Source organism: Neovison vison, chromosome X, assembly GCF_020171115.1.
Source record: "Neovison vison isolate M4711 chromosome X, ASM_NN_V1, whole genome shotgun sequence".
Lineage (NCBI taxonomy): Eukaryota > Metazoa > Chordata > Mammalia > Carnivora > Mustelidae > Neogale > Neogale vison.
In genome coordinates, this window is record NC_058105.1 from 6,898,823 (window position 1) to 6,926,305 (window position 27,483).

Genomic DNA, 27,483 nt, shown 5'->3' on the forward strand with positions numbered 1-27,483 from the left:
AGAAGGCAGATAATGAAGGCAGGGAACTTCACAAGCCAGATTATGCTGTGCTCTTTTCATTAGTTCTGAAACACATCCTAATGCTCTCTGACATCCCATGTCATACTGTCTTCCCTTCTTCCTTTCTACTTTCTCTTTAACTTGTTACAACTTTCAAAACCCCCTTCAAGTTTTTCTACTGTAGAAAGCAGCCTGACTATACTTGGGCTAATATCCTCATCACTACAATCTATGTCATAAACATATCTGTCCCCTCCAAAAACTTCCTTCCACCCTCATTATTATTACTGTTTTTATTGTTTTGTGTGACAAGAGCACTTAACATAAGATCTGTCCACTTAGCAAATTTTTTTTCTTTTCAGCGTAACAGTATTCATTGTTTTGCACCACACCCAGTGCTCCATGCAATCCATGCCCTCTCCAATACCCACCACCTGGTTCCCCCAAACCCCCACCCCCAACCCCTTCAAACCCCTCAGATTGTTTTTCAGAGTCCATAGTCTCTCATGGTTCACCTCCCCTTCCAATTTCCCTCAACTCCCTTCTCCTCTCCATCTCCCCTTGTCCTCCATGCTATTTGTTATGCTCCACAAATAAGTGAAACCATATGATAACTGACTCTCTCTGTTTGACTTATTTCACTCAGCATAATCTCTTCCAGTCCCGTCCATGTTGCTACAAAAGTTGGGTATTCATCCTTTCTGATGGAGGCATAATGCTCCATAGTATATATGGAACACATCTTCCTTACCCATTCATCCGTTGAAGGGCATCTTGGTTCTTTCCACAGTTTGGCGACTGTGGCCATTGCTTCTATAAACAGTGGGGTACAGATGACCCTTCTTTTCACTGCATCTGTATCTTTGGGGTCAATACCCAGTAGTGCAATTGCAGGGTCATAGGGAAGCTCTATTTTTAATTTCTTGAGGAATCTCCACACTGTTCTCCAAAGAGGCTGCACCAACTTGCATTCCCACCAACAGTGGAAGAGGGTTCCCCTTTCTCCACATCCTCTCCAACACATGTTGTTTCCTGTTTTGTTAATTTTGGCCATTCTAACTGGTGTAAGGTGGTATCTCAATGTGGTTTTAATTTGACTCTCCCTGATGGCTAGTGATGATGAACATTTTTTCATGTGTCTGATAGCCATTTGTATGTCTTCATTGAAGAAGTGTCTGTTCATATCTTCTTTTTTTTAAGATTTTATTTATTTATTTGACAGAGAGAGAGAGAGATCACAAGCAGGCAGAGAGGCAGGCAGAGAGAGGAGGAAGCAGGCTCACTTCTGAGCAGAGAGCCAGATGTGGGGCTCAACCCCAGGACCCTGAGATCATGACCTGAGCCGAAGGCAGAGGCTTAACCCACTGAGCCACCCAGGCGCCCCCTGATCATATCTTCTGCCCATTTTTTGATATGATTGTCTGTTTTGTGTCTGTTGAGTTTGAGGAGTTCTTTATAGATCCTGGATATCAACCTTTTGTCTGTACTGTCATTTGCAAATATCTTCTCCCATTCCATGGGTTGCCTCTTTGTTCTGTTGACTGTTTCCTTTGCTGTGCAGAAACTTTTAGCAAATTTTTAAGTATACCATTGAATATTTTTAACTGAGAAATGGATCTGAGTAGACATTACTCCAAAGAAGACATAGAAATGGACCCAGGTACATGCAAAGGTGCTCAGTATCACTAATCACCAGGGAAATGCAAATGAAAACCACAATGAGTTATTACCTCATACCTGTTAGATAGGCTATTATGAAAAAGACAAGAGATAACAAGTATTGATGAGGATGTATATAAAAAACAATCCTGTGCACTGTTGGTAGGAATGTAAATTGGGGCAGTAACTCTGGAAAACAGTATAGAGATTCTTCAAAAAATTAAAAATAGAACTACCATAGGATCCAGCAATCCTACTTTTGGGAATATATGTCCAAAGTTACTGAAGTCAGGATTTCAAAGAGATATCTGCATTACCATATGCATTGTAGTATTATCCACAATAGCCAAGACATGGAAGAAATCTAAGTATCCATCAATAGGTGTATAAGAAAATGTATATACATATAATGGAATATTATTTAGCCTTAACAAAAGAAAGAAATCCTGCCATTTTAAACCACATTGATGAACCTAGAGGACATTGTGCTAAGTGAAATAAACAAGACAGAGAAAGATGAATACTATATGATCTCCCTTATATGTGGGATAGTCAAACTCGTGGAAGCAGAGAGTGGAATGGTGGTTAACAGGGACTGGTGGGGAGGGAAAGGATGCTAGGTTTCAGTTTTACAAGATGAATAAGTTCTAGATATCTACTGTACAGCAAATAGTCTTTAGTGGGCTTTTCAAGAAAGGTCAGGGCCCCTCAAAATGTGGCATTCAGGTCATAGGGACTCAGTTCCACTTCATGGTTTGGCCTACTTTGATTCTTATGCAACAGTGAGACAGGAAGTAAGAGACAATCCAGGAAATTCCTTTCTTTGGGGGTAAAAGTTACAGATAGAAAGGAAACTTTGTTAGCCCTGCATATATGCATACAAGTGTACACATGTGCACACACAGCCTCCCCTCCATTACTGCTCTTATTTCACTGTGCTTTGCTGCATCCTGGCTCCCTTATCACCTTACCATTTTCTGTTCAAAACTGGTTTCTATTTCACCACCGTAAAAAGTTAATTTTATTACTACTATGACACCCTAACTAGTCTCTGCTATTACCCTTTCCTCTTACAGTATATTCTCTACACAATAGTCTTCTAATGCTTCCTCATCTATTTTTTTAAAGATTTTATTTATCTATTTATTTGTCAGGGAGAGAGAGCGAGCGAGCACACAGGCAGACAGAGTGGCAGGCAGAGTCAGAGGGAGAAGCAGGCTCCCTGCCGAGCAAGGAGCCCGATGTGGGACTCGATCCCAGGACGCTGGAACCATGACCTGAGCTGAAGGCAGCTGCTTAACCAACTGAGCCACCCAGGCATCCCTCCTCATCTATTTTTTAAAGATTTTATTTATTTGACAGACAGAGAGAGAGAGAGAGAGAGAGCACACAAACAGGTGGAGCAGCAGGCAAAAGGAGGAGAAGCAGGCTCCCACTGAGCAGAGAGCCCAATGTAGGGCTCAATCCCAGGACCCTGGGACCATGACCTGAGCCAAAGGCAGATGCTTAACTGACTGAACCACCCAGGTGCCCCTAACGCTTTTTCATCTTAAACAGACTAAAAGCCAAAGTCCTTGACATGGCTAATGGGGTCTTATATGACCTTGTCTTCTGTTCCTATACAGCTTATCTCCTACAAAGTCCTCCCTTGCTCACTTTGTTCCAGCCACACTGGCTTCTTTGTTGCTCTTTCAACATGTCAGGTTCTTACAGCATGGTCTTTGCACTTGTTATAACTTCATATTTTTTTTCAAATCTTTGCTTCATTATTGTTTTCTAAATGAGGCCCACCCCAACCTCTACTCAGTTTACTATCTACATTAGGTTAGTAAACCTTACCATGCTCTTTCTTTTCCCATAGCACTTAACATTTAATATGGTATAACACCTATTTTTTTCTATTTATCATTTTTTCTCCTTACTATAAGGTTATGGGTTTTTGCCTTGTTTTCTCTTTGATGGATGCTAGGAACCTAGCGTGTTACCTGGCACACTGTAGATGTTCAACACATATCCACTGAACGAATGAATTAAAGAATGAATTTTCTTTGAAGTGGCGGGGGGGTGGGAGGTTGGGGTACCAGGTGGTGGGTATTATAGAGGGCACAGCTTGCATGGAGCACTGGGTGTGGTGAAAAAATAATGAATACTGTTTTTCTGAAAATAAATAAATTGGGGAAAAAAAATAAATAAATAAATAAATTCCACCAACAAAAAAAAAAAAAAAAAAAAAAAATAAAGAATGAATTTTCTTTCCTAAAAGCAGAGAGGTATAGGCTGGGCAAACAGGGTTTAGGTATTTTTAGGGTTCCAGGCAAAAAGCATCTTAATATGGTTCCTTAATAGCATAATATCTCAACTTATTCTTTTCTGTGGGCATATAGCCTCTTTCCTAGAATTTCAGAGCAGAAAGAGCTTTATCAAAATATTTATCAAAAATATCTGATTTTATCTCCTCAGATGTTTTACATATAATGAAACAGAAGGGAAGGAAATTAAACTAAAAAGGAAATTAATCTACAAGTTTCCTGAGTCTTTGGTGTAGTCTTCAAATACTTTCTGATCACCGATGATGTGCCAGTTAATATTCTAAGCAATGTAAGTGTATTAGTAAACATATCAAGAGTGCTGCCCTCTTAAAACTTACATTTGAGTGAAGGGAAGACAAAAAAAAATAAAAAGATAAATAGATTGATCAATCTATCAATCATATAATATAGTAAAAGGTAATATGCTTTGGGAAGAAAAATAATATGTGAATAGAAATTATTAGAGAGGGATTGCAGTTTTTAGTAGGATGTTCAGGGAATACCTCACTGAGTAGGTGACATTTAAGCAGTAACCTGAAGGAAATGAGAGTGAGCCTTGTAGACACTTGGAAGAACATTCAAAATAGAGGGAGTAACAAATGCAAAGGCCTTGAGATAGAAGTTAGTCCAGTGTATTCAAGGAAAAGCAACTAGGCCACTGTGGCCATAGTGGAGAGATAAAGAGGAAAGATTAATAGTAGATGAATTTAAAAAGGAAACTATGGGGAATATACTAGATAGTACAAGGGCCTACTAGGATATTTAGGTGTTTTTTTTTTCTGAGATTTTATTTATTTATTTGACAGACACAGTGAGAAAGGGAACACAAGAAGAGGGAGTGGGAGAGGGAGAAGTAGGCTTTCCACTGAATAGGAAGCCTGATGTGGGGCTTGATCCCAGGAACCTGGGACCATGACCTGAGCCAAAGGCAGATGCCTAATGACTGAGCCACCCAGGTGCTCTGGATATTTTGGGTTTTGCCTTAAATGAAATGTGGAGGTATTGCATGATTTTGAGTAGAATGGTGATTTGATCTAACATTTTAGGATTATTCCGGCAGCTGTGTGAAGAATAACTTGAAGGACAACAGCAGGGAGGTGAAATTCAGCACTCATTCATGATCCAAAATTCTCAAAAAACTAGAAATAGAAGGGAACTTTCTCAACTGATAATGAACATTTGTGAAAAATCTCCATCTGGAACCATACTTTTAACAGACTATTTCCTCCTAAGATCATGAACAAAATAAGGATGTCCATTCTCTCTTATTAAGCATTTTCCTGGAGATTTTTAATCAGTCTAAGAAAGAAAGTAATGGAAGTCACTGCTAATGGGTATGCAATTTCTTTTTTAGAGCAACTAAAGTATTCTGAAATTATGTATTGGTGATACCTACATAACCCTGTAAATATACCAGAGAACATTTACTTTTACATTTAAAAAAGGTGAATTATAGGACAGGTGGATCATATTTCAGTAAAGCTGCTTAAAAATTTAGGCAAGCTATGGGGTGCCTAGGTGCCTTTGGCTCAGGAAATAATCTCAGGGTTCCAGGATTGAGCCCCATACCGAGTCCCATATGGAGCATTGAGTCTGCTCCTCCCCACTGCTCATATGTGTGTTCACTCTCTCTTTCTCTCTTAAATAAATAAGATATTAAAAAAATTTAGGCAAACTAAAGAAGTTAAAGAAATGAAAAATGGAAAGTAAAAAGCAAAATTTTCTTTAACTGCAAATAACAAGTTTCAGATATTCCATGTTTATAGAAGTCCTGACATATATTAAGATTCTCTCCCAATTGATCACTGGATTCAAGACATTTCTTATCAAAATCTCAGAAGCTTTTCTTTTTATAAAAATAGCAACCTGATCCTTAAAGTTATATAGGAATGCAAAGGATCTAGAATAGGCAATCCATATTTAAAAAGAAAAACAAAACTTCCCAATTTCAAAACATACTAACAAACTACAGTAATCAATATGGCATGGGTTTGGTCTAAAAACAGGCGATATAGATCAAAGGAAAAGAATAGAAAGTCCAGGGATAACTTCCACATATATAGTCAATTGACTTTGACCAAGGTTCAAAACAATTCAGGGCAGAAAAAAAATAGCATTTCAATAAATGGTGCTGGGAGAATATCTACATGCAAAAAAATGAAAATAGACACTTACCTCATATCATAAACAAAAACCAACTCCAGTGGAACATACGTCAAAATGTAAGAGATAAAATTTCTAAAAAATTATAGGAGAAAATCTTTGTAACCTGGAGTCAAGCAAAGATTTCTTAGACCACCAGAAGTATGAACTATAAAAAAATTAAAAATGTAATAAAATGGATCTCACCAAAATGTAAACATTTTGCTCTTCAAAAGACACCATAAGAAAATAAAAAGACAGCCATGAAATGAGTATATTTGTGAACCATATGTTGATAAATAATCTATATTAAGAACATATAAATAATTCTTACAACTCCATATCTTTTCCAACATTTGTTATTTCTTTCATTGTTAATTTTTATTATTCTAATTGGTGTAAGGGGATATCTCAATGTGGTTTTGATTTGAATTTCCCAGATGGCTAATGATGATGAACACTTTTACATGAGTCTGCTAGCCATTTGTATGTCTTGCTCATAGCAGCAATGTCCACAATAGGCACACTGTGGAAAGGGTTGAGATGCTCTTCAACAGATGGATAAGGAAGATGTGGTCCTTATATACAATGGAATATCACTCAGCCATCAAAAAGGATGAATACCAAACTTTTGCATCAACATGGACAGGACTGGAGGAGATTATGCTAAGTATAATAAGTCAAGCAGAGAAAGTCTGTTATCATATGGTTTCACTTACATGTGGAACCTAAGGAATAACATGGAGGACATTAGGAGATGGAAAGGAAAAGTGTGGGGGGGATCAGAAGGGGTGGTGAACCATGAGAGACTGGACTCTGAGAAACAAACTGAGGGTTTTGGGGGGGGTGTGGGGAGATGGGTGAGCCTGGCTGTAGGTATTAAGGAGGTCACATATTACATGGAGCACTGGGTTCTATAAGTAAACAATGAATCTTGGAACACTACATCAAAAACTAATGATGTACTGTATGGCGACTAGCATGATCCAATAAAAATAAATAATTATTACAACTCAAAAGTGAGAAGAAAAACAGCTCAATTTGAAAATGGGCAAGATACTTAAATACACATTTAATAAAAATACACATATACATTAAAAATTATGTAATACAACCACATCTAATAAAATATCCTCTGTCGACTAATAAGGACATAAAAAGATACTCAACATCATCAGTCATTAGGGAAGTGTAAATTAAAATCACAGTAAGATACTGCTACATGTGTAATAGCATGGGTAAAATTTAAAAAGACTGACAATATCAAGTGTTTGCAAGAATCTGGAGAAAATGGAACCTCATAAATCACTGGTGGAAATGTATAATGCTAAAGCACACTTTGGAAAACATTACATCAGTTTCTTAAAAAGTTAAACATATATTTCCTATAAAATCCTGTGGCTCCACTCTAATTCTCTTATTTAAGAGAAATGAAAACAGATGTCCACAGAAAGATCTTGACATAGCAGAATTATTTATAATAGCCAAAAGATGGAAATGACCTAAATGTCCATCAAATAATGATTGAACAAAATGTGGTATATTCACACAATAGAATATTAGTCATCAATGAAAAAGAATAAGAACAACAACATGGGTGCAGTTGGGTGGTTCAGTCAGTTGAGCAACTGACTCTCATTTTTGGTTCAGATCATGATCTCAGGGTCAAGATAGAGCCCAGAGTAAGAGTCTTCACTGAGTGAGAACCTGCTTAAAATCCTCTCTCTCCCTCTCTCTCTGCCCCTCCCACTGCTCGCACACTCTCACTCTCTCACTCTCTAAACAAATTAAATAAACACAGACAACAACAGGGAGGAATCTCAAGTGCCTTGTGCTAAGTGAAAGTAGCCAGACACGAAAGGTCACATACTATATGTTTCTGTTCACACTAAGTGTCCAGGAAAGGCAAATCTATAGAGACAGGAAGTAAATTAGTGGTTGCCTGAGGCTCTGGTTGAGAATGGATGGTGACTGCAAATATTTGGAAAAAATTTTTAGAGGTGATACAAATATTCCAAATCTAGATTGTGGTTATAGTTGAACAACTCTAAATTTACTAAAAATCATTGAAATGCACACTTAAAATATAAATTTTATCAGATATAAATAACACATCAAAAAGAGTTCTTATAAAATAAAAAAAAGCAAGAGAGGCATTATAGCATAGTTTTTAAGAGCATGGATTCCAAAGCTAGACTAGAAGATTTACAACCCAACTCTATCTCTTAATAAGTATATGCAAGTTATTTCAGTTCTCTGGGCTTTCTTAGGTTTTATTTTCCAAATGCTGATTAAAGCTCTAAAACTGGATAGTATTATGAAGGAAGGCAAGAAGTCTAAGAGCTGAGATTCAGAGTATAATAATTGGATTAACATCTTTTACAATGAATCCTAACACCAGTGATTCTCAGTATCTCATCTATTTCCTACAGTATGCACTACCCTATGAATAATATACCTTTTACCACTGGCAGAAAGTATGTATCAGAATCTCAAAGTGGAAAGGAAGCATGAAATAAGGAGGTATGATGAATATAATGGTTTAAAAATGTTTACTCCAATAATCAAGCTATGGCATCTCACTAAGAATCCCTGTTACTGACTTAAAGTCACTGAGTAAATACTCTTTTCTATTCCTTTGGAATTGAGACAAATTTGTGACTTGGTTATTTGGTGCTTTATCCCATCCCCACTGGAAATATCTAAGTATGTATCCAAAATGAACACATATATCAGGGACTATTCTTATTATACTATTTGCTGATATTTCTATTATATCATTGACACAAAAGCCAATGTTTATTTTATATTTGTTATATAATGCTTTGAAATTTTAGGATTTTATTGGTACATATTTGTCTCCTGAACTAGACTGAATATCATATGTAAGTCACTTGCTTTTAGGTGGGAATGTACCCAATGCAATAACTCAACAAGGAAAAATTTCCAGCTCAGATGTTATTGCATCCATGTTCTCAGTGTCCATTTGCCTTTGGCCCAAGAAAGCAATCCTCCTAGAAAATAAATCTTTGGTCCTTGTATTTTGATAATACCTCTCACTTTACTAAGCCACTTCCCCTTTTTTTATCCTTCTACTACTGCAATATCTAGGACACATTCCTTACCTAGAACAAGATGGAGCTATACACATAACATTTGTACACTTCAAAATATGTATGTCATACCTCAAAGAGTTTTAAAAACTATAAAATGAATGTGAATTAAAATGAATCACCTAGTTCTTAATTGCTCCACAGAAAAATATCACATTGTTTCTAGAGTTTTGCATGTAGAATACCAATTTTTTTTAAATAGAGGCATAACATAGGAAAAAATTCTAGAGAAGTTTCTGAACTTACTGAAGTTCCAAAGGTTAAAGATTTAAATTTTATTGATTATATGCACTAATTGTTCAGTGAGATAGTCAACACATTAAGAGAAATATAGGAAGGAGAAGCATAAATGTAGTAGGGCACAGGATCTCTGGAGATCAGTATGAGACTCACTGTAGGCAATATGTCACCTAGGCATTTTAGAAATGGAACAATCTGCTCTGAATTCTGAGAAATATTCTTTCTAAAACTAAAAGGTAGAAAACACTACTTCAGAGGTACTAGGCAGTCTTTTTCTATGACCATAGAGTAAAGGGCAAGGTGTGAACTTTAAGATGAAAAAGAAAAGAGAGTAGTAAGTCATTACTAACCATTATCAGTAGAGGATAAGCCATTTCAAATACACAATCCCCAAACACCAAACCAAGCAGTGCATTAGTTGTAATAATCCCAGTCATCTGCAGGCTTACTATTAAATACTCGAGCTATAGGCAAAAGGCTTTAATATACTGGAAGGCCCTTGGGCTTCCTATTTGGAAGACCTTCAGTTTACCACTGCATTTAGCCTTTTGGGGAGCACATATAAGTTTTTTTTTTCAATTTATTTATTTTCAGAAAAACAGTATTCATTATTTTTTCACCACACCCAGTGCTCCATGCAAGCCATGCCCTCTATAATACCCACCACCTGGTACCCCAACCTCCCACCCCCTCCCGCCACTTCAAACAAGGGGCGTTAGAGAAGAGTAGGGAATTTGGGTAAATTGGAAGGGGAAGTGAACCATGAGAGACTATGGACTCTGAAAAACATATAAGTTTTAACAATTACCTCAGACAGGTCGCTCCAGCCTCATTTTCTGACATTCACACATTTCCCCACTCTCCACCCATCTGCAGATATGTGTGATTTCATGACACAAAACTCTTTGTTTTTGCACATATTGTATCTTTTTTCTGCCTGAAATGTCATTTCCCTTGATATGTGTGACAAATTTCCTTCAAGTCCTTGTTCATATATACCTCTTCCATGATGCTTTGTATGTGTGCTGTGGGCATAGTAAGTTCTCTACTCACAGAAATCCTAGAGCACTTTGGATAAATACTTTAGTTCTTAGCACTGTTGAAATAACTTTCCAGGCCCATGATGGAGATGCTCGTGCTTGGGGTTCCATGTCAACAAACTGAAACTTAGATAACTTCTGTGTTCCTGTAAATATTCTACTTGACCAGAAACATAGTATATCCAGTCAGCCAATCCCCAAGTGGCAAACCAACTCTGGACCTTTTAATCTCAGACAAGGTTAACTATGCAGCTCTGGCCAATCAGATATTTTCTATTTTTCTCTTCCTAGTTCTTTATTTTTTTTATCCTATGAAATCTTTGTCTTCTGCCCCATTTTTCAGTTTTTGTAAAAGGAGACTGTCCACTTTATGAAGTGAAACAAAGTTTGTGAGTATTAACTAAATTGTTTTCTTTAATCATTTTTAATAGCACATAGATTATCAGTATCCATTTATGTGTCTGTCTTCTGAACAGGACTGTAACTTGAGAGAAGGGTCTCTATTTCTGATTATAATGTTATCCCTACAATGGTGGTTGGCCCAAAGGATATAGGTAATAAATGCATCTTAGTAAATATTTCTATAATATAGAGCAGTTATTTTCAGTCCTGTTTCCCAGATGAAGAAACTGGGGCCCAGAAAGGGAGAAATGCCTTGTCTATGGTGACATGCTCTTATGGGCTAGAGTTGGGACTCTTTGCCAGAGCTCCTAATTCCTAATCTAAAGTTCATTTCACTACAAAATACAGTCTCCAACTCTGTCTAGGAGTAGCATCTAAAATAGCTTCATTCTTTGGAATTAGAGGGACTCTTCTGGTGATCTGTAAATCCTTTCCCCCTTTGTGTTAAAATGACCTTTTTAAACAGACTCAATCTGACTGGACATCAGCTTCTTGCCTTTAAAAAAATAAAAGCAATTCTTGTTATTACAAGACCCTGATTTCCTCTTGCAGCTAACCACTTGTAAATACATTCTTCTGTTCCTCCTTCCAGCTCAGTGCCAGTTCCTCTGTAAAACCCTCCCACATCTGGACCTATGTTCCCAAGTCCTAATGAAACCTGTACTCTTTAATTTATAGTACCTCACTGCTGGCTTTTTGTGAAAATCCCATTATGCCTCATAGTACAGTGAAAAATGTGTCCTATCTTTCTTGCCAAAATGTGAGCTCATGGAAGGTAGGAATTGATATCACCACGTGGAGTACACAGCATAATTTGTGATTGACTGAGGACTTACACTATTACTTTCTTCTCACCTCACTGTAAGCTTTCTCAGAACCCAAAATAAGCCAGTCTACATCTTCTATGGCCTTTCCTCTATTCATTAGAGTGAGGCTCACTAAGTACGGTTCTGTCAGTCAGTTTCTAGCTTAAAGGAAGGGGAACTACAGATGAAATCCCCTAAAGCAAAAGCTATTAGGAAAAAGGACTGTGTGAAACAAAGCTATCAGTGCTTGGTTGATTTGATTACATTAAATCTTATAGAGCTAGCCTAACAATGTAGCCCAAATGCCTTCCCTGGTTCCTGGCCATTTCAGAGACAATCTCTATTATAAAGATTCATGTGCAAGCTATTTGCATCTAAAGTAGGAAGAGACTACCTTTACTGTTAACATTTTCACAATTTGTCTTTAAAATAATTTGCCTTTGTAAATCCCAAGTACATAAGCAAAACTGACCCATTCACAAAATCAAAGAATAAAGGAAGGCATGAAGCTCTGAATATGATAGGAAGCTTCTTTTAGTTGCTTAAAAAGATGCCTCTCTCTTAATGATGCAACATGAGAAGTGAGTTCTTATTTTCTTTAACTTTCAGCTACATGTAGGACACTATTACTGTGTAGCTTAAGATAGAAAGACACTTTGTCTATGCATTCAATTTTTATAAAATCACTCTGTGTCAAAGTTCTGAGTTCCAACTGCAGCTTGTCACGTTCACCTCAGACTCATTATGTTTAAACTTTATATCCATTACATTCTTTTCTTAGAGAAAGTGGTGGGATGCAGTGGAGGAAAAACTGCTCGCTTTAACCTAAGAGGGACTTCAGTTTCTGTACCAGCTCTGCCACTTATTAGTGGTGTGACTTTGGCTCTACTGAAACGTCAGCTTACTAAATATAAAAGTAGGAGTTATTAACACAAAAACCTCCAAAGTAGATATGTGCCATGATACGTATCAAGCAATTCATAAGGCTTATCATGTTTATTCCCCACAACAGCTTTATGAAACAGGCATTGTTATGATTCACCACATTTTACAGATGAAGGACCAGCAGTAGTCTTATTGCAGAACCTACCATCTTAATCACAATGATGCACCCTTTGTGTAATGCACAATCAGTGCCATGAGAAATGAGCTAAATACATGTGAAGCACCTTCCATATCACCTGGTATATAGAAAATCCTAAATAAGTGTAAGTTCTCTAAAAACACACTTTCTTCTCTATAAAATATATGTTGCTTCTACATTGCTTTTTAAAAAACAACACCACAATCTTCTTAGTATCCAGGGAGAATATGTAAGGTACAGTCTCAATATACCCCCTTCCTCATTACCCCATATCTGGTTGGACACCAAGTTCTTTTGAAAGCCTCTCCTTTCTTTTCTACTCTTACTTTTTGCTGCCTTTATTTCATCCATGAACAGTCTTCTCTGGATTACAAAATAGTCAACTAACTGGTCCCTGCTTCTAAATGATTCTCCAGAGTGCAACCTGATATTTTAATTAAAAAACAACAACAACAACATAAAAATTGGCAAAGAACTGTCAGCTGATCACCAAATCCATTTATTTTCCCAGCCTCCCTTGCAGTTAGGCATGTCCATGTGACCTCATTCTAGTCAAAGAAATATCAGTAGAAGTAAGACCACCACTCAAGGCCCAGACTTTAAACACCTCCCACATACAATCCTCCATGCTCTTTCCTCTTCTACTCACTCAATACAGAGAAACAAAGTGGCCTTGGAAACCATGTACTGAATATGGCAGAGACAGCAGATAAAAGGAGCATGGGTTGCTGAAATGCCACTAACAAATGAGCCACCTGCTTTGAAATTTAAGGAGCAAGAAATACACTTCTATCAAGCTTGAACTGTTATATATTTTTAGGTTTAGCAAACTGTAACACAAATGATCTGATCATGTTATTCCCTTCAAAAAAAACCAATAATGCTTCCCAATAAGTACAGAATGAATATATTCTGCATCACTTCCAGATAATTATCCCTCATCCATTATGCAGAAACCCTTTCAAATAGGCATGCTATTTGGCTATATTTACCATTACCTCACCTTATCACTGCCATTTTCTAAAGCTTATTTACTCCTCCACATTCAATAGGAATGTTAATGCTCGGATTATTATTATTTTTCTAACCCTTAGTACTTCTGTTATCTCAGGGGACTTCTTTGCTTATTGGGAGAATTAACAACATTCTGACCATCACTAACTTCCAATCAGGCACTAAATACTACCAATGCTACATGTTGTATATCCACCTCCTTCTTCAACCTTATTTAGTGGAAAAAGCAGTAATTTGAGATAGAACTGCATTTGCCTAATAAATGCATCATTGGACAAGATGTTTTAATTTTTAATTTTTATTTAACTTTTTATTTAAATTCAATTTAATTAACATACTGTATTAATAGTTTGAGGGGTAGAATTCAGTGATTCTTCAGTGGCATACAAAACTCAGTGTTCATAACATCAAGTGCCCTCCCTAATGCCCATCACCCAGTTATCCCATCCCCCCACTCACCTCCCCTCCAGCAACCCTCAGCTTATTTCCTATAGTTGGGTATCTTATAGTTTGCCTCACTCTCTGTTTTCCTCTTATATTATTTTCCCTTCCCTTCCCCTATGTTCATCTATTTTGTTCCTTAAATTCCACATATGAGTGATATCATATGATAATTGTCTTTCTTTTACTTATTTTACTTATCATCATATACTTTAGTTCCCTTCACATCATTGCAAATGATACGATTTCATTCTTTTTGATGGCTGAGTAATATTTCTTTATATATGCATATATAGACCATATTTTCTTTATCTAATCATCTGTCGACAGACATCAGAGCTCTTTCCATATTAGGGCCATTGTGGACATTGCTGCTATAAACATTGGGGTGTGTGTGCCCCTTGAAGTCACTATGTTTGTATCCTTTGGATAAATACCTAGTAATGTGATCGCTGGATCATAGGATAGCTCTATTTTTAACTTCTTGAGGAACCTCCATACTCTTTTCCAGAGTGGCTACACCAGTTTGCATTCCCACCAACAATGTAAGAGGATTTCTCTTTCTCTGCATCCTTGCCAACATCTGTTGTTTCCTGAGTTGTTAATTTTAGCCACTCTGACTGGTGTGAGGTGATATCTCATTGTGGTTTTGATTTGTATTTCTTTGATGTCAAGTGATGCTGAACATTTTTCATGTTTCTGTTGGTCATTTGTATGTCTTCTTTGGAAAACATCTGTTCATTTCTTCTGCCCATTTCTTGACTGGATTATTTGTTTTTGGTGTTGAGTTTGATAAGTTCTTCATAGATTTTGGATTGCAGCCCTTTATCTGATAAGACATTTGCAAATATCTTCTCCCATTCTGTAGGTTGACTTTGGTTTTGTTGACTGTTTCCTTTGTTGTGCAAAAGCTTTTTATCCTCATGAAGTCCCAATTTTGCTTTTATTTCTCTTGCCTTTAGAGATATGTCTAGAAAGAAGTTGCTGTGGCCAAGATCAAAGAAGTTGCTGCCTGCCTTCTCCTCTAGGATTTTGATAGATTCCTGTCTCACATTAAGGTTTTTCATCCATTTTGAGTTTATTTTTGTGTCAGGTGTAAGAAAGTGGTCCAGTTTCATTCTTAGACATGTGGCTGTCCAATTTTCCCAGCACCATTTTTTGAAGAGACTATCCTTTCCCATTGGATATTCTTTGCAGCTTTGTCAAAGATTAGCTGGCCACAGAATTGAGGGTCCATTTCTGGGTTCTCCATTCTCTTCCACTGATCTGTGTGTCTGTTTTTGTGCCAGTACCATACTTTCTTGATGATTATATCTTTGTGATATAGTTTGAAGTCTGGAATTGTGATGCCACCAGCTTTGATTTTCTTTTTCAACATTCTTTTGGCTATTCAGGGTCTTTTCTAGTTCCATACAAATTTATTCCAACTCTGTGAAAAATGCTAATGGTATTTTTGATAGGGATTGCATTGAATATATAGATTGCTTTGGGTAGCATAGACATTTTAACAATATTTGTTGTTGCAATCCATGAGTTTGGAATGTTTTTCCATTTCTTTGTGTCTTCCTCAATTTCTTTCATAAATGTTGTATAGTTTTCAGAGTACAGAAACCTATTTGGCTAGGTTTAGTCTTAGGTATCTTGCAGTATTTGGTGCAATTGTAAATGGGATCTATTCCTTGATTTCTCTTTCTTCTGTTTCATTTTTAGTGTATAGAAATGCAAGTTACTTCTGTGCATTGATTTTATATCCTACAACTTTCCTGATTTCCTGTATCAGTTCTAGGAATTTTTTGGTGGAGTTCTTTGGGTTTCTACATAAAGTATCCTCTCATCTGCAAAGAATGAAAGTGTCACTTCTTTTCTAATTTGGATGCATTTTATTTCTTTTTGTGTTATGATTGCTGAGGTTAGGAATTCCAGTACTATGGTGAACAACAGTGGTGATAGTGGACATCACTGTCATGTTCCTAACTTTAGGAGAAAAACTCAGAGTTTTTTACCATTGAGGATGGTAATTGCTATGGGTCCTTCATATATGGTTGTTATGATGTTGAAGTATGTTCCCTCTATCCATATATGGTAGAGGGTTTTTATCAAGAAGGCTGTGTTTTGTCAAACACTTTTTCTGCATCTACTGAGAGGATCATTATCATTCTTATCCTTTTTAAAAATATTAATGTGGTGTATCACATTGAATGATTTGCAGATGGTGAGCCACCCTTGTAGCCCAGGATTAAATCTCACTTGGTTCTGGTGAATAATCCTTTTAATGCACTCTTGCATCCTATTAGCTAGTATCTTGGTGAGAATTTTGGCATCCATGTTAATCAGGTATATTGATTATTAATTCTCCTTTCTTGTGGGGTCTTTGTCTGGTTTGGGGATCAAGGTAATGTTGGCCTCATAGAATGAGTTGGAAGTTTTCCTTCTATTTCTATTTTCTGGAACAGTTTCAGAAGAATGTGTATTAATTCGTCTTTCAATGTTTGGTAGAATTCCCCTGGGAAGCCATTCAGCTCTTGACTCTTATTTGTTGGGAGATTTTTGATTACTGATTCAATTTCTTTGCTGGTATGGGTTTGTTTTGCTTTTCTTTTTCTTCCTATTTCAGTTTTGGTAGTTTATGTTTCTAGGAATACATCCGTTCCTTCCAGACTGCCTAATTTGTTGGCATGTATTTCCTCATTATTCTCTTATAATTGTATTTCTTTGGTGTTGGTTGTGATCTCTCCTCTTTCACTCATGACTTTATTAATTTGGGTCCTTTTTCTTTTCTTTTTGAATCATCTGGTTAGGTGTTTATCAGTCTTATTAATTCTTTCAAAGAATCAGCTCCTAGCTTTGCTGATCCATTCTATGGTTATTGGGGGGAGTTTTGTTGTTTATTTTTGTTGTTGTTGTTTATAATTTCTATGTCATTGATTTCTTATTAACTCTTTATTTCTCCTCTCCAACTGGGTTTAGGATTTATTTGCTTTTTTTTTCCCCCAAGCTCCTTTAGGTGTAAGTTTAGGTTGTGTATTTGAGACTTTTCTTGTTTCTTAAAGAAGGCCTGTATCATTATATACTTCCCTCTTAGGACTGCCTTTGTTGCATCCTAAAGGTTTTGAACTTTCATGTTTTCATTTTCATTTGCTTCCATGTATTTTTTAATTCTCCTTTAATTTTCTGGTTGACCCATTCACTCCTTAGTAGTATATTTTTAACCTCCATGTATTTGTGGGCTTTTCAAAAAAAATTTTTTGTGGTTGACTTCAAGTTTTATAGCATTGTGGTCTGAAAATATGCATGATATGAGCTCAGTCTTTTTGTACCAGTTCACACTGATTTGTGACTCAATATGTGACATATTCTGGAAAATATCCCATCTGCTCTCAAGAAAAATGTGTATTCTGCTGCTATAGGATGAAATGCTCTGAGTATATCTTTTCAGTCCATCGGGTCCAGTGCCTCATTCAAAGCCCTTATTTCCTTGTTGATCTTCTGTTTAGGTGATCAATCCATTGATGTGAGTGGGGTGTTAAAGTCCTCTACTATTATTGTATTATCAATGAGTTTCTTTAATTCTGTTTTGATTCATATATTTGGCTGATCCCAGGTTAGGGGCATAAATATTTACAATTGTTAGATCTTCCTGTTGGATAGACCATTTTATTATGATACAGTGTTCATCTTCATCTCTTATTACAGTCTTTGGTTTAAAATCTAGTTTGTCTTATATAAACATGGCTTCTCCAGCTTTCTTTTTTTTTTAAGATTTTATTTTTTTCTGTGAGAGAGAGAACAAGTAGTTTAGGGTGTGGTGGAGAAAGAGGAGAAACAGACTCTGCACTGACCAGGGAGCCTGATATTTTTGATATCCATTGGCTCGATAAATTGTTCTTCACCCTCTCAGTTTCAATCTGGAAGTGTCTTTGGGTCTAAAATGAGTCTCTTGGTAGCAGCATATTGATCATTCTTGTTTGTTTTTGTTGTTATTGTTTTTTAATCCAATCTGAAACCCTACATCTTTTGTTTGGAGAATTTAGTCCACTTGCATTCAGAATAATTATTGAAAGATATGAAGTTAGTGCCATAGTATTACCTATAAATTCGATGCTGTTATAGATTGTGTCTGTTCCTTTCTGGACTTTGCTATTTTTGGTCTCTCTGCTCAAAGGATCCCCTTTAATGTTTCTTTCAGGGCTTATTTAGTGATCACAAATTCCTTTAACTTTTGTTTGTCATGGAAACTCTTTATCTCTCCATCAATTCTGAATTATAGCCTTGATAGATAAAGTATTATTAGCTGCATATTTTTCCCATTTAGCACTTTGAATATATCGTGGTAGTCCTTTTTGGCCTGTCAAGTCCATATGGACAGACATGCTGCCAGCCTCATGTGTCTACCCTTGTAGATTAAAGACCTCCTTTTTTTTTTTTTACATTATCTATATTATTTTTTTTCCAATTTATTTATTTTCAGAAAAACAGTATTCATTATTTTTTCACCACACCCAGTGCTCCATGCAAGCCGTGCCCTCTATAATACCCACCACCTGGTACCCCAACCTCCCACCCCCCCGCCACTTCAAACCCCTCAGACTGTTTTTCAGAGTCTATAGTCTCTCATGGTTCACCTCCTCTTCCAATTTACCCAAATTCCCTACTCCTTATTCCAAGCTGGTTTCAGAATTTTCTCTTTATCTTTGAAATTTGCAATCTTCAGTATTATATGTCAAGGTGTTAACCTATTTTTGTTGATTTTGCTGGGAGTTCTCCATGCCTCCTGGACTTGAATGCCTGTTTCCTTCCCCAGATAAGGGAAGTTCTCAGCTATAATTTGTTAAATAAACATTGAGTCCCTTTCTCCTGCTTTTTATCCTCTGGGATGCCTATAATACAGTTATTACTTCACTTTGTGGAATAACTCAGTTCTCTTATCTCCCTTCATGATCTAAGAGTTTTCTTTTCCTCTTCTTTTCAGCTTCCATATTTTCCATCATTTTTTCTTCCAGATTTGCTCTTCTGCTTTGTTCATCCTCATTTTTATGGATTCCATTTGGGACTGCATCTTGGTAATAGCATTTTTAATTTCAGTCTGACTTTATTTTAGTACTTTGATTTCTATAGTAAAGGATTCTCTAGTGTTTTCCATGCTTTTTTCAAACCCAGCTAGTATCTTTATGTTGTTGTTTTAAATTCTAGCTCAGACATCTTACTTATATCCATGATGATTAAATCCCTGGCAATGAGTACTACCTCCTGTTCTCTGTTTCGTGGTGCATTTCTCCATCTCATCATTTTGCCCAGAAAATAAAAGAAGAAAGAGAAAAAAAAAAACAATTAAAACAGAAAAACAAAGCCAAAAAGAAGAACAAAGCAAAACAAAACACTAGATCATGGCTATGTTTTGGTTTGCTTGTTAAGAAACACTAGATCCCAAAATAAGGGGAAAAAAAACCCTACATATTGTATATATAATGCAATGAAAGGAAACAAATTATATATATATATATGTATATATACATATATATAGTTTATATAAAAATTAAAATAAAAAAAATAGAAAAAACAGGAAAATAAGTGGACAAATACTAAAAGACTGAGGAATAAAAATGCAAAGAAAGCTATGTACTGTTCTCTCCAAGGGCAGAAGCTTTGCAGTCCTCTATGATCAGTAAACTTGGTGCCAGCCAGTTGTTTGTCCTGGTCTTCTGAAGGTGGGGCCCATTTACTGATTCTTAGTGGACTTGCCCTATTGTAAATGTGCCTCCCTTACACAGAGGTAGGGATCAGTGTAAGTGGCTCCAGATTCCACAATGTGGTGCCATTTTGCTCCCTGAAGGCTTTCAGAACTGATGAGTGGGATGACTATGGTGGCGCCCTACTCTCTAGCACCTGGAGCTGAAAGTTCATGCCCTCCACTCTTCAGGAAGCCCTCACAGAAAAGCAGTCAATCACTTTTGTCTCTTCATTTTCCACTAGAACTCTGTGTTTACTGGGCCTGTGACTAAGTGTTTTTGTATCAGGCACATGCCTGAATTTCAAAGCTCCAAATTTTATGGACTTGTGGTACAGACTTACTCTGCTCCTTCTAGGGGAAAGAGAGGGGTATTGTCATGCCTCTGACTTTTGCTGGAACATGCCCAGGAAATCACACCACTGTGCAGCATTTCAGTTTATAGAAATCCAGCACCTATACTTGTTTACAGCCAGCTTCCATGCTTCTATTCCTGGAAACAGTATAACACTTAGATGATACCCATTCTTCTTGTGACCCCAGGGATCCGGAGATCATGCTGTCACACCTGGGATTCTGCCCTGCTTTACCACCAGAGTACCTTTAAACCAGGGACCTCCCCTGACTCCAGCAGACTTCTAAACATTCTGATTTTGTATTTCATTACTTATGATACTTTGTGATAACCTTCTTGAGCAGGTTCTCTTCCCTCTGTAGCACCTCAGCTACCACCCAATTCAACCCTTCGTACCTCCTAACTTCCAAAAGGTGGTCACTTTTCTAATTATAGACTTGCAGCTTTTCTTTCTTCATATTGCCAATTGATTTCTCAGGTGTTCAGAATGATTTAATAACTATTTAGATGTATTTGAGGTATGACACAAATTTAGGGTCTCCCTACTCCTCCACCATCATAATTCTTCTCCCATTTTTTAGATTGATTGATAATTGATTGACTGATTGATTGATTTTAGAGAGAGAGAAGGAGAGCACAAGTGTCAGGGGCAGAGAGAAGGAGAGACAATTTTAAGTGGATTCCACACTGAGCAGAGAGCCTGACATGTGGCTCTGTCTCAGCACCCTGAGATCACAAGAGTTGGGTGCTTAACCAATTTCATGACCCAGACACCCTTCCCATTTTTAATTTTTAAGCTTCACTTTCTGGATCGGTTCAATAGGGATAATAATGTTTATATTGAATAATTTTTGTGAAGATTATTTACATAAAGTGTCTAGCACATAGTAGGTGTCCAACACAAAGTAATTATTATTATTGTTAGAGTATTACCACTCATACATATAGCTCATCTTCTTCTTTGCCTTCTTCTAATCTACCTTATACATTGTTACCAGAGCAATCTGTCTAAAATGAAAATCTGTGCCATCCCCCTGCAATAAACTCTTTAATGGATCCCCCTCACTTTTATGCTAATGTAGCTCATAAGAATCCCTCTCCACCCTAGGTCACTTCTCTGCACTTTACTCTGTGGTTCAGTCATACTAAATTTCCTTTTGTTTCTTTAGTGTATCATTACTATCTCTCTCACTTCATTCTCCTGGACTTCATACCTGCTGTACTCTCTCTGTGGAACATTTCCTACCTATCTTTTAGTCTAATGTATTTCTACCATCTTTTAGATCTCAGTTTAAAACTGATTTCCTCTGGAGCATCTGGGTGGTTCAATCAGTTAAGCGTCCAACTTTTGATTTTGGTTCAGGTCATGATCTCAGGGTCAGGAAATTGAGCGCCAAATCCAGCTCCATGCTGAGTGTGGAGCCTGCTTAAGATTTTCTTTCTCCCTCTCTCCCTGCAGTACCTCCTAATTCACACACTCTCTCTAAAAAATGTAATTTCCTCTGAAATCAATTGTGGGTATTCTCCCACAGAATCACTTCCTTATCCCTGCTATATGATTCCACAGCCCTCTGTACTTCTCTGATCTTAACACTTATTCTGTTATCATTATTGTTTGTTTTCCCCACTAGAATGTAAGTTATATGAGGGCAGAGGCCACATTACTTTTTACTCACTATTTTATTCCTAGTGTCCAGAATACTGTTTGGATCTCATTAAGCTCTCTAGAAATATTTTTGGAAGAATAGATTAATGAAAGCTCTAACAAGAGGCATGGATTTTCTGATTCATGATGACAGTTCATGCATACCTAGCTTTGCACATGCTATCTCCTCTACCTGGAATACCCTCCTATACCTCACTTCATCCCTCATCTGTTTAAGAGTTACCTATACCTCCTTCAAGATTCAAGATATAGGATTAATTGGCTCTTTTTTACAACTTTCTTTGATGCCTCCGCATAAATTTGGTTGTTCCTTACCCTGTGATTCCATCACATTTCTTATCCCCCTCAGTTTAAGGCTTTTATACTATTGTATAAAATACATATATTGTGCATCTATCTGTGCACAATGTCTGCTTTAACTTTTAGACTGTAATGTCACTAAAAGCATGGGCTGTGTCTTGTTTATCTCTGTAGCTCAGCACACATTCCAAATAATAATCAGTGGAACTTGGCTTTTACTGCTTTATGTATTATGCACATTTATATACAATAGGTATAAAGAACAATACAATGAATATATTTATCAAGATTTTCATCAATAAATGCCATTAATAGAAATGAAGTTTTCTATATATCCATGTCTGTAAAAAAAGGAAAATATTTTCTAAACATATATATCATCCTGATCTGGGCTTCATCTTCTCTGTACTGTTTTAATTTTAGTATATGTGGTGCTGAAGCAAGCAGCAGGTAATGAGCTTTGGCCTGCATTTTTATGGTTGTCCTGAAGTCCCAAGATGAGGTTTCATTCTAAACTGCCCTAGTTACATAGCTATGCAGTCCTTTGTCAAATTTTTCTAAGAAGCTGAATTTCTGTATTTTTCCATGGAATCCACATAAGATTTCCAAGGGTCAAAATAATAATGTTGTAGAATAACACTTCCTGAAAAATTCTAAGTGTTCTTTTGGACCTTATCTAATTCACATTTTTCATGTGTCTGTAAGACAGGCAGCACTTACATTATTATCAGAATGAGAAAGTAGATAATTTTTGTCTTACAAAAGGTCACTCGATGAATAAATTATGGGGTTAAAAATAGAGCCAAGCTCTAATACTTTCAGTTTGGGAACCTAGGTCTCCCTCCAGACCCACCCTCCTGGGTCTGAAGTGAATCATCTACTATGTAAGAGAACCAAAGGCTTCATCATGCTTCTGAACTTCTGTGCCTCCTTTATGCTGTACTTCAGAATAAACACAAGGGAATTCCACATAGTTTCCTGTTTTATCAAACTCCACTTTCTTGTCCAATTCATATTAGAATGAAGGACTCAATAGTCATCTTCTTCCCATTTATCTAGCCTTATTTTCAGGTGACTAATCCTTTGATCTGCTTCATCTTCTATACTCCTCAATCTTCATATTTCATCATTTTTCCATCTTTTTAATATTTTAACATTCCCATCCTCCTCTCTCCTTTCTTCTCTCTTTTTCACTCTTTCTCTAAAACAAACCTATCATTGATCTTTTTTATTTTATTATTCATTCTCTTAACTATCCTGTTCTCAAAAAAAAAAAAAAAAAACTATCCTGTTCTCCTCATTCATTCTCTATTCTTTCTCCTCAGTCTCTGTGTTGATTTCCTTGCCTGCCCATCACTTTCTTTTCATTTTCTTACAGCTTTTTACCCATCCACATCTCATCATCCTCATCCATCCTTCCAACTACCACATTCCACAGCCCCTCCTCTGTTTATGTATACTCTGCTTCATTCTTTCAACAACTGTTTACACTCCCATCTCCTCTTCAAACTCCTTTATGCCTTTTTACAAGTATGCCTCCTTTACATTTTCCCACTTAAGTTCTATTGTCTTCAAATTCTCCTTCATACATACCTCTACTCTGTCCTATCCTTCCCATCTCCTTTCCTATTTTTATCTAGCCTCATATCCTTCCATTCAGGACAAGAAGAGTTGTCCCTCTTCATTTATAAGTAAAACTTTCAATGTAGTTTTGATGACATTCTGCTTACAGTTTTCTCTGGCAAATTGGTGTCAGCAAAACCTCATTTCTACTATACTTTCAATCTGTGTCTCTCTGCTATTCCACAAATAAGTATCAGTATTTACATTAAAAAAAGCAATTATTTTCTTCTACCCCTGAATGTATCTATAATATACTCATTGCTTTCATTTTCAAACAAGCTCCCAGGAAGTATTTTCTGTGTTTACTATTTTCACTACTTCTATGTCAATTCCTAAAAACTCACTGCTACACTAAACACTACACTGAAACAGTGTATGTGAAGAAGACCAATGTCTTCCATGTTGTAAAACCTAATACATTTAATTCCCTATATTATTTGTTCTCTTTGTAATAACCAATAATGTTATAAAAATATATTAATAATGATAAAGATATATAAAAAATGATAAAGATAATGATTAATAATGATATTATATACAATAATGATAAAGATCACTAATTAATGATAAATAAAGATATTTATATATAAATAATGATTAATAATGATAAAAAGCTGAACTTGCAGCCAAACTTCCAGAGTATGAATGCCAACTCAACCATTTACTACCTAGGTGATTTTTAAATTTTTCTTACCCACTCTTGTCTCAGTTTCCTCATCTGAAAAGTGGAAATAATAGTACCTACCTCACAGGGTTATTGTTTTATAAAAGTTAAGTGATAAGAACAGTGCATGGCACACTGTAAATACTGTATTGATGTTAATGATCATATTTATGCTATTACTGAAATTATTATTATTATTACCGATCACTGTGAGCTTTTTTGAAACCCTTTATTCCTTTGATATATCAGTCAAAATGGGTCAGGTTAGCATGTAGTAACAAAAAATCTCAGTGTCCTCAAACAAAAAAGATGTACTTCTCACACTACTTGTCTATCTCAGGTTGTAGTGAAGGAGATACTGTCTTCTAAGTCATCTTCAATAAAGGATACAGAATAATAGAGCCAAGGACACCTGGCATAATGTTACTTACTGTGGCCATGGAGAGGAACATGGAAAATTATGTATTATCCTTCCTCAGAAATGATTCATGTTATTTCCAGTCACATTTGGTTAGCCAAAGTCATCTATCTATGCCTAACTTCAAGGTTCTATGGAAGTACAATACAACCACAAAGCCAGAAGGACATGGATTAAAAATATGGAAAGTAAAAGTATTGACTATCACATTCAGTTTTCAAGATACTGCACACTAGGGGTTCTACCAAGACGTTTCTTACTTTTTCTTCTTGGTCTCCTTCATAGGTTCCTCTTTTTCCCCTTCTGCCCTAATGATAATGATGCTATAGGACTGGATCCTTGGCATAATTTTCTTCTCACTCTGCATATTTTCCTGAAGAGATCACACATTCACATGGTTGTCCCAATATACTAACAATACCAGACTTTATATCTCTAGCTTATATCTGTCTTCTGATCTTAAGATTTGTATATCCAACTGCTATTACACACCTATCCCTAGATAATCTATAATCTTTTAAAGCTTATCTTACCCAAAAATTAACCTTGCAGATTTATCCTAAGTTTCTTCCAACTTTTATATGATCTGCCCCAGTTTGTAGCACCATCATTCACCCATGTTATTTGGGTACTTATAACCTTAATCCCGTCCTTCCTGTCATTCTAACATTGGCTGTTTTTACTATTTCCTCAATGTCTCTCCCCTTCTCCATCTTAATCCGCTGCTCTGAATGAGAACTTTACCACTCCTTTCCCAGACTATTTAAGCTGTCTACTAACCCGTTTCTTTTTTTTCCCAATTTATTTATTTTCAGGAAAACAGTATTCATTATTTTTTCACCACACCCAGTGCTCCATGCAAGCTGTGCCCTCTATAATACCCACCACCTGGTACCCCAACCTCCCACCCCCCCGCCACTTCAAACCCCTCAGACTGTTTTTCAGAGTCCATAGTCTCTCATGGTTCACTAACCCGTTTCTATAACTCCAGTTTTGTTCCTTTCAAATACATTCTTTACACTGTAGCTGGAGTGGCATATGTAAATTAAAAACTGACCATCTCAGTCTCTTGCTTCTGTTGAAGGAAACCATTCCATTGCTTGTAACGGCTAACTTGGTTTTCTCTGCCTAAAATATACTTCCTCTTTCCTCCTCTTAACACCTACAATTATCTTGGCTACATTCTACTTACTGAATAGTACAAAATTGGAATGCTAATACTAATAATCAGGTGCTCTAAAACACACACACAGATGCACACACATATATATATACACACATATACATATATACATTTACATATGTGTGTGTGTGTGTATACAGACACACACATACATATATATGTAAATATATAAGATCTGGGAAAAGATCAATGAAATATATATGTTAATTTTGTTGCTCTTTTCTCCAGATTATTCTTCCCTTCTCTCCACCTTCTTTTTCCCACTTCTATCCACTTTCCCTCTTTTCTCTATCACTATTCTATTCTCATTTCTTCTCTAGTTTCTCAGCTTCTCCTCTATAATTCAACTTTTGTCTCAAGTATCCATTTGGTATCCATTCTTCCTTGCCTATCTTCTCCTCTACCAAATTCTTTCAGGAAAAACATCAATAAAGAGCAAGTTTAAGGTAATGGAAGACTAGGATATGGGAAAGGACACTTCATGTATTCACATATTTCAGTTTCATTGTATAAAACAACAAAAAACTAAAACAGCCACAGAATCTGCATTGAAAGATCAAATTTTTTCCATTCAATAATGTTAATTCAGTTACTTAAAACTGATATTCATTAATGTGTGAGGGAGCTTTAGGACAACTGGCAGAACAGGAATTAACAAAAACACAAAATAAGAACAACAAAAGTTTTTTAGTGTTTAGGGGCAAAGAATATTATGGAACTGGAAATGTTTTTAAAGTCATTCTTTTTGAAGGCAAAATTACGCATTTTATATATTATATATATGTATATATATATACAAACATACATACATATACATATATGTGTGTGTGTATGTAAGAATTATATTTATTTATTTTAAAGATTTATTTATTTTAGAGTGAGAATATGAGGGGGGAGAGGCAGAGGGAGAGGAAGAGACAGAATCTCAAGCAGACTCTGCCCTGAGTGTGGAGCCTGATGCAGGGTTTGATCTCACAGCATTGAAAGCCTGACTTGAACCAAAACCAAGAGCTGGATGCTTAACCAACTTAGCCATCCAGGTGCCTCTGTATATAAATGATATTTAAAGAAACATTCTAGGGGCACTTCACTGGCTCAGTTGTTTAAGCAGCTACCTTTGGCTCAGGTAATAATTTCAGGGTCCTGGGATTGACACCTGCATTGGGCTCCCTGCTCAGTGGGGAGTCTGCTTCTCTCTTTTCCTCTTCTTCTGCCCCTGGCCCTGCTTGTGCATTCTCTCTCTCAAATAAATAAAGTCTTTTCACAGCTTGCATGGAGCACTGGGTGTGGTGAAAAAAT

General features: G+C 36.4%; 1 protein-coding gene across 3 annotated transcripts in view; it reads right to left on the minus strand.

Annotated features, from left to right (window-relative positions):
• Positions 1-27,483, minus strand: part of GABRA3 (gamma-aminobutyric acid type A receptor subunit alpha3) — a 408,152-nt gene that overhangs the window by 92,522 nt on the left and 288,147 nt on the right. The window lies entirely within an intron of this gene.